The sequence below is a fragment of the Haematobia irritans genome, chromosome 3 (genome assembly GCF_050003625.1).
Source record: "Haematobia irritans isolate KBUSLIRL chromosome 3, ASM5000362v1, whole genome shotgun sequence".
Taxonomy (NCBI): domain Eukaryota; kingdom Metazoa; phylum Arthropoda; class Insecta; order Diptera; family Muscidae; genus Haematobia; species Haematobia irritans.
Genome location: NC_134399.1, coordinates 43,264,479 through 43,281,925, shown reverse-complemented (window position 1 = coordinate 43,281,925; position 17,447 = coordinate 43,264,479).

The window sequence follows — 17,447 nt, the reverse complement described above, 5'->3', positions numbered from 1 at the left end:
GAGTGAAGATCCGCCAGAAATATTGCAAAAACGACCAATGCATCTACTCCGAAACAATTTCGTAGTTAAACTAACGCTGGATTTAACTTATTTTTATTGCAATTATTTATGTGTTTGTTGTTAAATTTTTATTATTTTTTTCGAAATTTTAAACAGCCCAATGAAATTTTATTTTTGTTTTTAAGTATGTCTCAAACATTTTATGAACTAAACGTGGGTATAAAGTTCAATGACCGTACACATATATTCATTATGAACTAAAGCAAAAGAAACGTTTCATATGATTCCTAAAAATAGTAGGAATGAACTCCAGTATGGTTAAAATGGTCATGATTCTGTGTAGAAAATGTCGCAGTTTGGAGCAGCTTATGAACTGATGATATCCAACTTTTTTGCCCAAAATACATGTGCTTGACTTGCATGATATGTGGTTCAAGTATGTAAAAGTTGGTACAATTGTACTAGATTTGGTAAATCCCACTTCTTAAAAGTACAATGGTAGTAGAATGACCTATTTGGTACAAATTGAAATACTCAGTCTTCAAAATGCTCGAAACATCCCAATTGTCCATAGAAATTATATTGTACACATGTTTCAGGTACTGACCAATTGCCTTGAACTGCTGCTCGTCCTTAGCAGTTTTTTGGTCTTCTTTAGGTTCCGCTTGACAATAGCCCAGTATTTCTCAATTGGGCGGAGCTCTGGCGTGTTGGGAGGGTTCTTGTCCTTGGGAACCACCTGCACGTTGTTGGCGGCGTACCACGCCATGGCCTTTTTACCGTAATGGCAAGATGCCAAATCCGGCAAAAACAGTACGGAACAACCGTATTTCTTCAGGAAAGGCAGCAGACGTTTATTCAAACACTCTTTCACGTAAATTTCTTGGTTGACAGTCCCGGAAGCTATGAAAATGCTGCTTTTCAAGCCACAGGTACAGATGGCTTGCCAAACCAGATATTTCTTTGCGAACTTTGACAGTTTTATGTGCTTGAAAATATCTGCTACCTTTCCCCTTCCTTTTGCCGTATAAAACTCCTGTCCCGGAAGCTGCTTGTAGTCGGCTTTGACGTAGGTTTCGTCGTCCATTACCACGCAGTCAAACTTCGTCAGCATCGTCGTGTACAGCCTCCGGGATCGCGCTTTGGCCGTCGTATTTTGTTTATCATCGCGATTTGGAGTCACTACCTTCTTGTCGATAGTCCGGATCGTTTTTTTGGCTCGATGCACGGTTGTAGACGATACACCCAGCTTATTTGCGGCATCTCGGAGAGAGAGGTTACGGTTTCGCTTGAAACTACCGGCAACTCTCTTTGTCGTCTCAGCGGCTTCCGGTTTTCGATTTCCCCCCGATCCAGACTTCCTGGTTGTCGACAAACGTTCCCCAAACACTTTAATTACATTTGTATTGATTGATTTGGCAACTTTTAGCCATTTTGCCAGCTTTGCGTGCGAGTAGCTCGGATTTTCGCGATGCGCATTTTTGACGGCATTTTGACAACTGAAGAGTGAATTCCAAAATCAAAATAGGAGCAACATACTACACACACACAACTTCAAAATGAGGGGTGTTCAGGTTTTTTAAATGCAAAATTGAAAGAAATACGTCAAGTTTATATTGACCAAATTTTGACCGTATCACCCTTTAAACACATATATATTTATAGGCTATTTCTAAATTAATATATGTTTGTATCCAAGTATATAATATTTCAAACATTTTATGTGTAACGAGCCAATTGCTCGTACATACTGTTTTTTTTTTCGATTTAATTAATTTAGCCCTCGTACCAATGTACCTCATTTAATTTAATTTCCCCATTTTTCCCCCTTCGTACACCTATGCTCACTTGCTTGACTGCGTCACTGTTCGCATTGCAACAGTTGTCACTACTTGCATAAAGTACAAGTGGTATCGAAGAGAGGTTACGACGAATGGTAAAAGAAAATTTTGAAAAAAGATTCTATAAACAAATTTTTGTGAGAAATTTTTCTATAGAAATACAATTTTGACAAAATTTTCTACAGGAAGAAAGTTTTGACAAAAATTTCTATAGAAATATTTGTTTGGTAGATTTGTGGCAATCTTTTTGTTAGATTTTTTTTTGGCACGAGTGGTAAATGTTGTTACCACACATTATTAAAGATCAAGCCTTGCCGGCTTCTAATTTCCTCCTCTAGAGCCACCAAAGTGTAAAAATTATTACAAATTGTGTTGAGTGAAAATGTCCCTACATTGTGGTCCTACGTGCCTACAAAATGCTAAATATTAGAAAACCCCTATATATACACTCATGGAAAAAAGTTTGCTAAAAACAGCAGTCGATGTCTGCTGTTCTATTTTGGTACTTCAGGGCCTAATGAAAAACAATTTATAAGATTTTTAGGTTATAAATTTTTCCCCAGAGCATATTTAAGAACCAAAAGTAGTTTTTTGGTATATTTTTGCACTGTAATATACTTACAAGCTCCTAAATACGATCAGCAAATATTTTGTTTGCTTTTATGCCTCAATTCGATAAATATTCAGATTTTTGTTCAAATACTATAGATATTCATAAAATGTTGTTTTAATTATGTTAGGATAGCTCCTAAGTTGACATTTTTATTTGTTTTAGCCAAAATAAAACATGTTTTAGAGTAATCGAACTGCTGTCCCTTTTTCAGCAGACTTTCTGTTGTTTTTGCAGACTTTTCTGCTGTCCCTACTAACACATTTCTTTGGGCGTAGGGAATTCCCCCTACTACTAACAACACTGGCTGTAACATAGTTGATATTGCACCTACGGAGTTAGTATGCTACTGATATTGGACCCATTATTAAAAAAGAGAAAATCGTTGAATTAGTGTGGGTAATAAATCCAAATTTGTAAAAATCGAGCAATATTCTTATGTAAGAGCTACAGGGGGGGGAAATTGAGAATGCTTTGTCTGGCGTCTACTCACAGGTGCTGGAAAAGTTTCCCGGCCCAGATCCTCGACACCAAGAGGCTGGTTGGTATCAAGGACGATTTAAGCTAGTCGCATTTGAGGACCAGAGGTCTATAGAATGTTTTAAAGCTGCTCTGATACTAATTGGTGAAGTTTGGGAAGGAGCTGCTCTAGAGTTAGTCGAGAAGAAAGACATACCGGCTAGACCAAGAGCACATGCGTGGATACCTGCAAACCCTCCTGACCATGAATCTATTTTAAATAGACTGAAACAATGCAATCCAGATCTTCCAACAGCTGATTGGAAGGTTGGCCGTTTGGATGAAGTGGATGGGCCAAGACGGCATGCAGTGTTTATATTGAACACTCAGTCTTTGCCACATCTAGCAAAGTCCCAGGGCCGTGTATGTTATGGCTTTCATTATATCCAAATGAAGGTGTATAAAAACGATCAGCTAAAGGATTCAGAAATGGACAAGCCTCTGTCTGAATCAGAAGTAAGCGGATCCTCTTGCGAAGTCGAGGGGGATACCAAGACATTTGAAGACATGGATAGATACAGTATGCGTGAGGAGGCTTCTACTGCCTCAGAACTCACCAAAGTTGAACCTATGGTTATTGCGAGAGTCACCGATATCTCTGAAGAGGACATTCTTGATGACTCGATTGAAGCGGCTGATGTGACGGTTGTTGAAAATCTCGATGGTCCTACGGATCCTCCAGATAAATCTTCATCATTGTAAGGCTGCATGTGCTGCCTTAAAAGTTCTCCTGATGAAAGGGGACATAGATATAGTTCTTATTCAAGAACCATATGTTTATAAAAACAAAATATGTGAATTAAGTACTCCGGGGTTCAAACTATTGCAGTATAGTGGTAATGATGTAAATCGAGCCTGTATAATTGCTAAAAACGAGCTCAACTTGTTTCTGCTTCCTTCAATGTGCAATACAGACACTGTCGTTGCCAGTTTAGAAATAGCCAAATGCAAATATTGGGTATCTTCGGTCTACATGGGACATGACAGGGAGATGCCTCCATATGCCGTTAAGACCTTAGTGGAGGAGTCACGGAAAACAAAGACGAAACTCATTATGGGATGCGATGCGAATGCACATCATAGTATATGGGGAAGTAGTGATACTAATGCAAGGGGAGAGTCGCTAATAGAGTTTATTTTGCGTAATAATCTGGTAGTTTGCAACAAGGGAGATGTCCCAACCTTTGTCACTAAAAACAGGCAAGAGGTTTTGGACATCACCTTGGCCTCGCAAGAACTGAATGAAATGATATCTGAGTGGCAGGTTTTAAGTGAACACAGCTTCTCAGATCATCGCTACATCAGTTTCAAATTTGATGTTCATATCACCAAGATCATATTTCCGCCAAATGTTAGGAAAGCTGACTGGAATAGGTATAGGGAATCGTTCAATATGATGATACCGGAAATAACAGAGACAAATATGAGAAATGTGCAAGATATCGAATACGCAGTGGAGCGGATTACTAAGGCCTTCAACATCTCACTGAAAGCTGCATGCCCTAGAGGAAAGCCAAGGGGGAAACATCGACCACCATGGTGGTCTACGGAATTAAGTAATATGAGGAAATCCTGCAGGAAGCTCTTTAACAAGGCAAAGTCCACCAGAGCTTCTGAGGACTGGGACGCTTACAAGAAGATTCTGAGAGGATACAAGCGAGAACTGAGAAAGGCTCAGCATAACTCTTGGAATGCTTACTGCAGCAGTATTGAGAATACGTCCGAGGCTTCCAGACTACGGAAGGTTCTAGCATCCACCAACTCCGCTCCAGGTTTCATTAAAACATCGGAGGGCAATTGGACAACGTCCAGTGAGGAGACGCTGGAGGTACTATTGGACACACATTTTCCTGGAAATCAGACGGTTGAACCATGTACTGGCGGTGCCACAGTTGCTCAGCGGTCGTCTCCTGTCGAGGAAATTGTATCGGAAACTAGAATAAGATGGGCGCTAAATAGCTTTGGACCATTCAAATCCCCTGGACCTGATGGAATTACTCCGGCGGAGTTACAAGCTGTAACTGACAAAATTATCCCCTGGTTGTCGGTGATATATAAAGGATGTATCAACTTATCATATATCCCAGGAAAGTGGAGGGAAACAAAAGTCGTTTTCATACCTAAAGCGGGAAAAGCCTTTCACTCGAGGGCGAAGGATTTCCGACCAATCAGCTTATCCTCATTCCTACTTAAGACTCTGGAGAGGATGATAGATATTTATCTTAGAACTAGCATCGATTCAAGTTTGTTCTCGAAACGACAGCATGCATACTCGAAGGGCAGGTCTACTGAGACCGCACTACATGAACTAGTCAGCTTTATTGAAAGCTCACTATCTGTCAAAGAATACACAATCGTGGCGTTTCTAGACATCGAAGGGGCGTTCAATAATGTCCATCCGAGCTCGATATTAAATGGACTGACAACTCTGAATGTTGATCCATGTATACTCAGGCTGTTAGACGAACTGCTAATGAAGAGACGTATTTCAGCCACGCTAGGACAAGCAAACATACAAAAGTATGTGAACAGAGGCACTCCCCAAGGAGGAGTTCTATCACCTCTTCTTTGGAATGTTGCTATAAATAGCCTTCTGGTTACTCTAGAAAAAGAAAGGATAAAAGTGGTGGCATACGCAGATGATGTAGCTCTGGCAGTCAGGGGAAAATTCCCATCCACAATCAGAGATATTATTCAGAGGGCCCTCCGGATGACTGAAAAATGGGCGAAAGACAATGGTCTTGGGGTAAATCCCGCAAAGACAGAATTAGTCATGTACTGCAAAGATCGCAAAACTCCCACGGTTAGGCCTATTTCCTTAGGGGGTATTGAAATTCCCTTTGGTGATTGTGCAAAATACCTTGGCGTTATTTTGGACAGGAAGCTGAACTTTAAGCTTAATATTGAAGAAAGGGCGAGGAAGGCAACTGTAGCTTTGTACTCGTGCAAAAAGGCAATAGGAAAAAAGTGGGGACTAAAACCAAAAATTGTGCATTGGCTATACACGGCAGTGGTTAGACCTATAATGCTATATGGTGTTGTAGTCTGGTGGCCGGCACTTCAGAAACCGACTGGTTTAGATAAAGTTCAGCGTATGGCGTGTTTGTGTATTTCAGGCGCATTCAGCAAGACAGGAACAAATTCCCTTAATGTCATGCTGAATCTATTGCCTTTAGACATTTTGGCCAAACAGTCAGCTGCAACAACGGCTGTGCGGTTGCGCGAACTATCGCTGTGGTCGGAAAATGGTTACGGTCACAGTTCTGTCCTCAAAATAATGTCAGATGTGCCTAACGTAGTGGATTACACTTTGGCGAGTCCACTTTTCGACAAAAAGTTTGAGACTCTAATCCCCAACAGTGAGGCGTGGTGCACACAGACCCCGGGAAATAAAGAATATATAGATTTCTACACTGATGGCTCCAAATTGGATGGACAAGTGGGTTTCGGAGTATATTCTAATGATCTGGAACTTCAAATAGCGAAAAGATTACCTAATCACTGTAGTGTTTTTCAGGCTGAAATATTAGCAATAAGAGAGGTGGCGAATTGTCTGAGAAGTAATGTTCCAAAAAATATGGGTATTAATATATACTCAGACAGCCAACCTGCAATAAAATCCTTGGACTCTGTGTTCCTCAACTCGAAAACGGCCATCGATTGCCGCAAATCTCTCAATGAGATGGCTGAGCAGTACAATATTCACCTAATATGGGTGCCTGGCCATAGGAACATACCGGGGAACTGCGAAGCCGATGAGTTGGCAAGGCTAGGGACTACCTTACATATTCCAGGGGAACTAGAATTTGTTGGTATGCCCCTAGCTACGTGCAAGCTCATGCTGCGTGAGAAGGCTGTTATGATGGCAAATTTTCGATGGGAGAATTGCAAGGGTTGTAACGACACCAAGCAAATATGGCCCCATTTCAACTTAAACCGCACACTAGATATGCTAATGTTCTCGAGACGTCAGATATCACTCCTGATATCTGCTATAACGGGTCGCTGCCTGATAGGAGATTTTGCAAAAACTATTGGCGCGAAGTATAATGACTATTGTATGAGCTGTCATGATGCGGAGGAAAAAGAATCAATTAAACACCTCTTGTGTGAGTGTCCTGCATTTTGTGTAAAGCGCAAGCAACTTTTAGGAGCATATAGCTTCAGATTACTGGCGGATCTGGAAAACGTTAACTTAAGCAGTCTGCTAATGTTTTTGGAACAATCTGGTTGGTTCAACAAAGAAAAATAATCAAGAAGGTTCAGCGGTTAAAACTAGAAGTGCCCATATGTAATAGGTACTTTTAGTTAATGTGGTATCACAATGGACTGAATAGTCTAAGTGAGCCTGAATCTTAATCGGGCTGCCACTTTAACCTAACCTTAACCTAACCTACAGGTACGTATAAGTACGATCGGCTAGTACATCAAAATTTGAAATTTGAGTAACATTGTTTAATAAATAAGAGTACTATGGCCAAATTTGGGAAAATCGAGCGATGCATATATATGGAACCTATATCTAAATCTGAACCAATTTGCATAATATTTTGCGGGTTTGATTAATACCACAAAGGATTACCTTGTGCAAAATTTGAGTAAGATCTGTTAAGAAATGAGGCCTCTATGGTAAAAAAAATTTTCAAAATCGGGCGATATATATATGGGAGCTATATCTAAATCTGAACCGATTTCGATGAAATTTTGCACATGTAGTTAGTGCTATAGAAGATTACATTTAGCCAACTTTGAGTAAGTGCGGTTGATAAATAAGGGTTTTGCGGCCAAATTGGCAAAATCGGGCTATACATATATATGGGAGCTATATCTAACTCTGAACCGATTTGGATGATTTTTTGCAGACTTGAAGGGCGATGAAAAAGATTATATTTATATTATATTATAGATTATATTTGGTGACGATCCGTTTGTAAAAAAGGGCAACGTAACCCCATTTGTCGAAACCGGCGGTACACACACACACACATATATATATATATATATATATATATATATATATATATATATATATATATATATATATATATATATATATATATATATATATATATATATATATATATATATATATATATATATATATATATATATATATATATATATATATATATATATATATATATATATATATATATATATATATATATATATATATATATATATATATATATATATATTTATTTATTTATTATTATTATTATTATTATTATTAATAATAAATATTTTATTATTATTATCCGATGTATCAGGCTCACTTAGACTATTCAGTCCATTGTGATACCACAGGGGTGAACTTCCGGTAGGCACATGGTTTTCTTCTATCATCCCGAGATATACCGTGTTTCGAGATAAACCGTTGTATTAAAATTTAAGGCACTTCCGCTACACATATCGGAATAACTTGAAGTATCAGAAAATCCCTAACAATATTCTCTTTAAGCCGTCTTTACATTGTTTTTCAATTTTCAAGTAGTTTTAGAGATATCGTTCAAGTTTTGAAAAAAAAATTGATATTTTTACCAAAAAACAAGTATATACAGCAGTAAGTTCGGCCGGGCCGAATCTTAAATACCCACCACCATGAATCAAATATTAGGGTTTCCTTTGAAATTTCAGGAGGGCTTGAGGACACTTCCGGAAGATAAATTTAAAGATTCCACCTATGAGGACTATATCAGGTTCTGGATTTATAAGAACAATTTTTGTTTGAGTGAGTGAGTGTAAGTGTGCAAGAAACTTATAAAATAACGTCTTGATTTGAAATCTTAAGTTTCAAGCAATTTTCATGATCAGTGCGCCTTCTACACCCTCCAGAAGTGAAGTCGGTCTATATGAAGGCATTACCAAATGGACCGATAAAAAATTAATCCGATACACGTTTTTCGAAGCCTCAAATACCAGTATATTTACAATTTCAGGCAAATCAGATAAAAACTACGGTATCTAGAAACCCAAGGAGTTAAATCTGGAAATCGTTCTTATGGGGGCTATACTAAAATATGGACCGATACTCACCGTTTTCGGCACACCTCTTTATGACCCGAAAATACCTCTAGATTTCCAATTTCAGCAAATTGGATAAAAACTTTGGATTCTAGAAGCCCAAGAAGTAAAATCGGGAAATCGGTCTATATGGGGGCTATACCAAAATATGGACCGATACTCATCATTTTCGGCACACCTATTTATGGTCCTAAAATACATCTAGATTTCCAATTTCAGGCAAATTGGATAAAAACTACGGTTTCTATAAGCCCAAGACCCCAAATCGGGAGGTCGGTTTATATGGGCACTATACCAAAACATGGACCGATGCTCACCATTTTTGGCACACCTCTTTACGGTTCAAAAGTACCATTTGATTTCCAAATTCAGATAAATTGGATAAAAACTGCGGTTTCTATAAGCCCAAGAAGTAAAATCGGGAGATCGGTCTATATGGGGGCTATACCAAAATATGGACCGATACTCACCATTTTTGGCACACCTCTTTATGGTCATAAAATACCTCTAGATTACAAATTTCAGGAAATTGGATAAAAACTACGATTTCTATAAGCCCAAGAAGTAAAATCGGGAGATCGGTCTATATGGGGGCTATACCAAAATATGGATCGATACTCACAATTTTTGGCACACGCATTTGTGGTCTTACAATACCTCTAGATTTCCAATTTCAGATAAATTGAATAAAAACTGCGGTTTCTATAAGCCCAAGAAGTAAAATCGGGAGATCGGTCTATATGGGGGCTATACCAAAACATGGACCGATACTCACCATTTTTAGCACACCTCTTTATGGTCATAAAATACCTGTAGATTTCAAATTTCAGGCAAATTGGATAAAAACTGCGGTTTCTATAAGCCCAAGAAGTAAAATCGGGAGATCGGTCTATATGGGGGCTATACCAAAATATGGACCGATACTCACCATTTTTGGCACACCTCTTTATGGTCATAAAATACTTCTAGATTTCAAATTTCAGGCAAATTGGATAAAAACTACGATTTCTATAAGCCCAAGAAGTAAAATCGGGAGATCGGTCTATATGGGGGCTATACCAAAATATGGATCGATACTCACAATTTTTGGCACACGTATTTGTGGTCCTACAATACCTCTAGATTTCCAATTTCAGGCAAATTGGATAAAAACTACGATTTCTATAAGCCCAAGACCCCAAATCGGGAGGTCGGTTTATATGGGGACTATATCAAAACCTGGACCGATATAGCCCATCTTCGAACTTGACCTGCCTGCAGACAAAAGACGAGTTTGTGCAAAATTTCAGCACGATTGCTTCATTATTGAAGACTGTAGCGTGATTACAACAGACAGACAGACAGACAGACAGACAGACAGACAGACGGACAGACGGACATCGTTATATCGTCTTAGAATTTCTCCCTGATCAAGAATATATATACTTTATATAGTCGGAAATCGATATTTCGATGTGTTACAAACGGAATGACAAACTTATTATACCCCCGTCACCATTCTATGGTGGTGGGTATAAAAAATTGAAATTTTTACCAAAAAAAAAATTTTTTGTTCTTAAAAAATTCCAAAAAAAATCTAAATGAGACAGAAATCACAGTTTTGATCCAGAAACAGTTAGTTAAATATATTTCGAATAAAATGACCTTTATTTCGTTACAATCGGTGCACAACTTTTGATTTTGTTCACGATTTACTGAATTGACATAAATCATCAGGATCGCCGCCTAATTTATGTCGTTTGAAGAGGGACCTTTCTAGATTTGAGTAAGCAAAATCATTAATCACTTCTTCAAATTCTATGTTTTTATGCACATCACATTTTATGGACATCAGCGATCTCCCTAATCTTAATCTCTCTTGAACCATTGTACTTCTCAATTCATTTTTAATCCATTTAAGTTTGGAGAAGGAACGTTCCCACTGCAGTTAGTAACTATCACGCTTAAAAAGATTCTTATTGCGTTTTCTACATTTGGCAATGTTTCGTTAATGCTGTTTTCTTTCAAAAGTTGATATATATTTAACATAGAATTAGATCCCTCATTTTCACTGTCCACAATTGTCAAGTATTCTGTTAAATGCAAACATTCCATTTCTAACTCTTTCTCATTTTCATAATAAAATTCAGCAATCTAGTAGGAACTAGGGGGTCCTTATCTATCGCGGGGCCCTGGGCATGTGCTTTTATGTGCTTTATTTTTTTCGGAAAAATATTCCTATAGCTCTTAAAAATCATCCTTTATTTAAAAAATGTAACTCCAACTACTATGTGTGTTGGTAAATATATGCAGAATTCTCTTAATATTCATATTCATGACATATTTATGAATACAACTTTCATTTGCTTGGCCTCTTCACATCTTTTGCGAGATAAATGCAATTTTTTTATTAATATTTCATTATTTATGTGATATGCTATAGTCGTAAGTGTGCTTTTGTTTGTTATTCTAGCACTTACTACGGTTGTCATTGCTATCGGAAATGACGACATAAATGCTTTTAAATGCTTTCGCTATAAAAAAGTGAAATGTAATTTAATGAAATATTCACAAGAAATCAATTTCCGGTGTTGCCATGTCAACTCTTTTCCACCGTGGTACTCGATACACTTGAGGGTGTATGAGTAGTTACTGAGACTATGCGACTTTCTCTCTCTATCTCTTTATGTCTGTGCGTTTACTGTCTACCATCGCAGCAAGTGAGGCAAAATGTAAAAAAAGCACCACAAACCAAGTTGAATTCTATGTTGCGTTGGAATGGATTGAATTCACTTCGTAGAACACTGTTGTGCTAAAAATTTAGCAAACGTCGTTTTAACCCTATTCGTACCAAGCTACTTGTGTACCATGCAGTGGCTATAAGTCACTGCACGCTCACAAAAAATCGCTTCTGTAACATATACTCCCAAACATATTTTGCTTCAAGCATATATATTTTTGGGTATTGCCCAAACATTTATATGTTTCATCTCTTCCAACATATAATATGTTTGAAAGCATATTGGTCTAAACAATATATGTTTGGGTAGTCTAAGTTCCAAACATTTTGTATTTTTGCACCCAAATTCAATAATGTTGTCTTCCAAAAAACAATATGTTATTATGTGAACATATAATATGTTTGGAAGCATTTTGCACCCAAAAATATTATATGCTTAAAAAAAATATTATATGCTAAAAAAATTTATTTATATATTTACAATCATAATGAATTATGAAAATAAACAGGTAATATAGGTGCTAACAACATAGGTTTTCGACCTGAATGCTCAAAATTTTGTTTCTGCCCAATTGTGTATTCCCCCACATCTTTCTCACTTCCACGAGATTTTTTAGTTCTTAGCACCTTTTTCTGTAATACAAACATTGTAGAAGAAATTATTCAATTGTATGATTTTTTTTATTTTAATTTTACCTTTTGCCGGACGGGGATTCGAACAGCGGACCACACAGTTTGTAAGGATCAAAGAAGTAGCTGATCAATTGCCCAAGGAAAAATAAAATGTTAATTTTGTAATAACAAGCAACAACCACCAACTTAATTCAATATCGCTCCCTGTTAAATAGCGCTCCAAGCTACTAAACACATATATGTTTATAGGCTATTTCTAAATTAATATATGTTTGCATCCAAGCATATTATATTTACAAACATTTTATGTCCCAAACATAATATGTTCTAACATATTAACATATATGTCCCAAACATGTTATGCTAGTTTATGAACATTATATGCTTGCACTCAAAAATATTATGTTTAAAAATTTGTGTTCCAAACGTATAATGTTTATAGCCAAACATATGAAAAACAGTCTTTTTCATCCGTGTGGTGTTAAAAAATCGAGAAATTGTGAAAACTTTTTAATATTTTATTTATATAAACTTTAAAAAGAGAATTCAAGTTTAAAGATATAATAAAAAACCAAACGCTTTTCGTATCATTTGAAAGTGATTATTTTAGTATAGACTTATCCACCACCAAATTTAATGTTTGTATCAATCCGATCAAAAACACGACTAAACTGTACAACCACTAAAAAGAATTAAATTTTTGTCTTATATTGAGACTGTTTGTCGTCTTTATATCTGTTGCTAATTGCATTACCGCACAGAAAAAATTTCCGTAGATAAACTAACGCTAAATTTAACTTATTTTTATTGGAAAAAATTATTTTTATCGAAATTTTCCACAGCTTAATGAACTCTTACTTTTTATGTATGTCTCAAAAATTTTATGAAATAAACGTGAGTATAAAGTTCAATGACCGTACACATAACTTCAATATGAACTAAAGCAAAAGAAGATTTTCGTACGGTTCCCAAAAGTAGTAAGAATGAACTACTGTATGGTTAAAATAGTCATGATTTGGCGCCAATGATTTTCATCTTTACGTTTAGTTAAGTTTTTCTTCTATGAGATGATGTAATTTCGTGAATTGCAGTTAAAAAGTAAAACAGGGCATTAAAATTTCCTGGTTTTAACAAACGCTTGTGGAAACGCTTTGTGGAAATTTCAAAAGTGATCCAAGGTCACTGCTTGGTACGAATAGGGTTAAACAGTGTTACCATGTAAATTTAATAACAAATGTCAAGCACGCAAAGTAATTGTAAAACCTCATTCACATTACACTTCCAAAATCGACTTTTAATAGATTTCAACTGTCATTTGCTTTACAAAAAAAGAAATTTCAAATCCACTTTTAGGAGATTTCGAGACTAATGTGAACGGGCTATAAGACAAACTGGGAGATCTTGAACAGGTCACTTTATATGATTGTTTGTCGGATATAAAACTTGTATAGAACTGTTTGTATATTTGGATAAAAGTTGCGACTATACGTTTGTGTGGTGAAAATAGAATACCTCAGTATTTGACATCTGTGTCGCGGAGGGGGACCACCCCTTGTCAGACATTTTCAAAATTGCTTAAAATGTTCAAAGGTGGCGTCTATGATCTGCTACCTTATTTTTCGATATTTGGTCGGTGAGGGGGACCACCCCTTTGGCCGATTTTTTTAAAAGTACAGTAAAAAACTAAATTTCTCCTGTTTTATTGAAATTTACAGAGGACGGCAACGACGGCCAAATCGAGGGATCGGTTTATATATATATATATATATATATATATATATATATATATATATATATATATATATATATATATATATATATATATATATATATATATATATATATATATATATATATATATATATATATATATATATATATATATAAATTTACTATTCCAGTAGGCTCCGAAACTCAAATCTAGGAATCCAATACAATCCGACATACATCAATAAAAACTACTTGTGGCAAGTTTTGAGTCGATAGCTTGTTTCTTTCGAAAGTGTGATTTCAACAGACGGACGTATGGAGGACATTGCTAGATCGACTCAGAATTTCACCAGGACCTAGCCTATATATACTTGATGGGATCTGATGTCTATAATATATTTCGATCTAATGTCTTATAATATATATCCAATGAGGGTTAATAACTTAAACTTTAAACCTACTTCCATAATCTGTATACAAATTAATTTGAATACTGCCATAAGTCTATTGAGTATATATCAAATATTAAATATAATGGTGTTTTAATATGAGATATTGGCCACCATGCAATGTAACTGTGCATCCATCGAAGGCAGCCACCAAAATTATGAAAAGAATAAAAGGTAAAGCAAATCATTGTTGAAATAAAAGACAAAATTTCATTTCCTTCCGTTTCCGTTTATTCAAATACATTATTAGAGTAATGACAGCAATGATAAATTTGACTGTAACAATATTTGGAAATAACCACTACTGTTGGACGTGAAACATTTTAATGGAGTTTCATTTTCTTCAGTCGTAGACACCTGCATCTCGATTATGGAAAGCAATACTTAAATGTGGCATTTCCAAAGTGTTTGACAGGGAATGCAAATACTTTGCAAATTATTTTTGGAAATAATGCTGAAACTTTTGAACGGATAAAGATATCACATTCCAATTTATATAAAAAAAATAAATTGTGGGACCTATATCTCGTGGACTCAAAAAGATATGCGACCTTTTTGTAGAGTTTTACAAGTTCTATCCAGCAAAAAAAAAAATCATCGAAATTGGTTCATAATTGCGGATTTGACAGATAAGAATAAATTTCATACACCCGAGGTGAGCAATTTTCAACTCCTATGTTACAGGACCCAAAAACTTACAAACTTATAGGAAAACACCTCAGTTTCACATGAAAGCTGAGCATACAGCGTTCAAAATTATCAATACTAAAAAAACGATTTAGAACCATTGAACATTGCTAGAAATGGCGAGAAATGTTTGGGATTCCTTGAAATTTTTATGTCGAAGCTATTAAGATGCTACATGAGCGAAAATTGGCCTACAAACAGAAAGTCCACATATGTAACTTACACTAAAAGGTAAGTTGGAAATAGTGGGACCCCGTCATTTTATTGTCCCTTAGAATATTTATTCCATTGTAATACCACAAGTGGTGATATTCTCTTTAATCAATGAGTGCTGCACGCTTCTATATTCAGCTCGATGATAAGGGACTTCCTTTTATAACAGAGTCCGAACGACGATTCATATTATGGTGAAACAACATAGAGAAGCATTAACTTATCACCAGCATTATTGAGTTGTCATAATCCAACACTGAAAAGTATTTTGGTATTTAATTCAAACTGAGATTGAACACATGACCCAATGTATGCAAAGCGGGTATGCTAACCATTACATCACGGTGGATCGGTAAAACTCTATCGTTCGAATATTTGGAATTAGGGTCTAACGGTTAACCCTAATTCCAAATATTCCAACGATAGAGTTTTACTGATCCACCGTGATGTAATGGTTAGCATACCCGTTTTGCATACATTGGGTCAAGTGTTCAATTCCATGTACGAAACTCTTGACAGTTACTCTGTTTGGAATTGGGTGTTAGAAATAAACAAGTATATACGGCCGTAAGTTCGGCCAGGCCGAAGCTTATGTACCCTCCATCATGGATTGCGTAGAAACTTCTTCTAAACACTGCCACCCACAATCGAATTACTTAAGTTGCGGTAACGCTTGCCGATGGCAAGGTATCTTAAAACCTCCTAACACCATCTTCTAAATTGTATGTAAGTCCATACGTGGTATATATTAAATCAAAAAAGATCGATCCAATACGTATATAATTCAGTTTGACAAAGTAGACATAAAATTTTGACAAAATTTTCTACAGAAATAAAATTTTAACAAAATTTTCTATAGAAATAAAATTTTCACAAAATTTTCTATAGAAATAAAAATGTTCACAAAATTTTCTATAGAAACAAAATTTTGAAAAAAATGTCTACAGAAATAAAATTTTAACAAAATTTTCTATAGAGTGGCAACCATGATTATGAACCGAATAAAATTTGAACAAAATTTTCTATAGAAATAAAATTTTGACAATGATGAAAATTTTATTATGAACCGAATAAAATTTTAACAAAAATTTCTCTAGAAATAAAATTTTGACAAAATTTTCTATAGAAATACAATTTTGGTAGATTATTTTTGGCTCTAGTGGCAACCATGATTATGGACCAATTTTTGTGTGATTGGACCAATTTTGGTATGGTTGTTAGCGACCATATACTAACACCACGTTCCTAATTTGAACCGGATCGGATGAATTTTGCTCCTCCAAGAGGCTCCGGAGGTCAAATCTGGAGAACGTTTTATATGGGGGCTATATATAATTATGGACCGACGTGGACTAATTTTTGCACGGTTGCTAGAGACCATATACCAATACCATGTACCAAATTTCAGCCGGATCGGATGCAATTTGCTTCTCTTTGAGGCTTCGCAAGCCAAATCTGGAGATCGGTTTATATGGGGGCTATATATAATTATGGACCGATGTGGACCAATTTTTGCATGATTGTTAGAGACCATATACCAACACCATGTACCAAATTTCAGCCAGATCGGATGAAATATGCTTCTCTTAGAGGCTCCACAAACCAAATCTGGGGATCGGTTTATATGGGGGCTATATATAATTAAGGGCCGATATGGACCAATTTTTGCATGGTTGTTAGAGACCATATACCAACACCATGTACCAAATTTCAGCCGGATCGGATGAAATATGCTTCTCTTAGAGGCTCCACAAACCAAATCTGGGGATCGGTTTATATGGGGGCTATATATAATTATGGGCCGATGTGGACCAATTTTTGCATGGTTGTTAGAGACCATATACCAACATCATGTACCAAATTTCAGCCGGATCGGATGAAATTTGCTTCTCTTTGAGGCTCCGCAAGACAAATCTGGGGATCAGTTTATATGGGGGCTATATATAATTATGGACCGATGTCGACCAATTTTTGCATGATTGTTAGAGACCATATACTAACACCATGTACCAAATTTCAGCCGGATCGGATGAAATATGCTT